The sequence below is a fragment of the Echinops telfairi genome, unplaced genomic scaffold (genome assembly GCF_000313985.2).
Source record: "Echinops telfairi isolate 266 unplaced genomic scaffold, ASM31398v2 ScPeMD7_2;HRSCAF=8, whole genome shotgun sequence".
NCBI classification, from domain to species: Eukaryota; Metazoa; Chordata; class Mammalia; order Afrosoricida; family Tenrecidae; genus Echinops; species Echinops telfairi.
The window spans coordinates 16,411,872-16,413,230 of record NW_022103898.1 but is presented as its reverse complement, the minus strand read 5'-3'; positions in this window follow the sequence as shown (position 1 = coordinate 16,413,230).

The window sequence follows — 1,359 nt, the reverse complement described above, 5'->3', positions numbered from 1 at the left end:
GAGAGAGAGAGAGAGAGAGAGAAAATGCTGAACTATGCATCTATGTTTAAAGCCAAGTTCTCAGAAATTGCATCACTGTGGAAAGTGGTCTTATTCCAGAGGCTTCGACCTGGAGTGATTTAGGCTCTAGATAGCTAATATTTTCCATTCAACAGGCTTTACAGCATTTTCTCTGTGGCAGGTCTACAGACATCACAACTTCCTGGGGAGTTGTTAAAATCGCACCTTTTGGCTTTACTTAACCAGACGGATTTAATTAGAATTCTGAGGCAAAAGCAGAAGGTGGGGCAGGGAGGGGACTGCAAAAAAATGTGCATTTTGAAACATGCTTCCCTGGCTGATTTTATATCCTGTCCATAGTGTAGTAGATTGCAATAATTTTAAAAGATGTGGTGGTGGGGGGTACTCTCTAAAAGTATGATTTATATTTACTTCTATCTCTTCCTTGAAAGTTTTCCCTTTTCCAATATGCCTCTAAATCTGCATATTTTAGTGTTGAATATACATTTGTTTGAGTATATTAATATAATAAATAAATGTGCATGTATTTATTCATGCAGTTATTACTTCATCAGCAACTATTTCCTGAGCTCTCTCAATGTGGCAGGCACTGAGCTAGGCCCTTTAGCTACAGTCTTGTATTTGAGAAAAAATTTCCTTGTCTTTTTGAAGCATATATATTCCCTTTTTAAAAATAGTTTTAATGGGGGCTCTTACATCTCTTATCACAATCCATACATTCATCCAAATGTGTCAAGCACCTTGGCTCATATGCCGTCATCATCATTTTCAAAGCATTCTCTTCCCACTTGAGCCCCTGATATCAGCTCCCGATTTCTTCCCCCCTCCCCACACCACCCTCACTCATGAACTCTTGATAAGTTCTAGATGGTTATTTCCATATCTTACATCATCCTCCATCGCCCCTCGCCCATTTTTCTGTTACTTGTCCCCCTGGGAGGGGATTCTAGTTGATCCTTGTGAGCGATTCCCACTTTCTCTCCCCACTATCCCCTAGTCCTACTGGTATCTCTATTCTCATTGTTGTCCCTAAGGGGTTTATCTACCCTGGATTCCCTGTGTTGCGGTGCTCTTATCTGTAGCAGTGTGCATGCTCTGGTCTAATCTGATTTGTAAGGTAGAATTGAGGTCATGATAGTGGGGTGAAGGAAGCACCAAAGAATTAAAGGAAAGTTGTGTTTCATCGGTGCCATGCTGCACCCAGTATGCTATATGCACCAGATGCTATATGCACCCAGACTGGCTCATCTCTTGCCTAAGACTACTCTGTGAGGGGATATCCAGTTGTCTACAGATGGGCATTGGGTCTCCACTCCATGCCCCCTGCCCACCATTAAA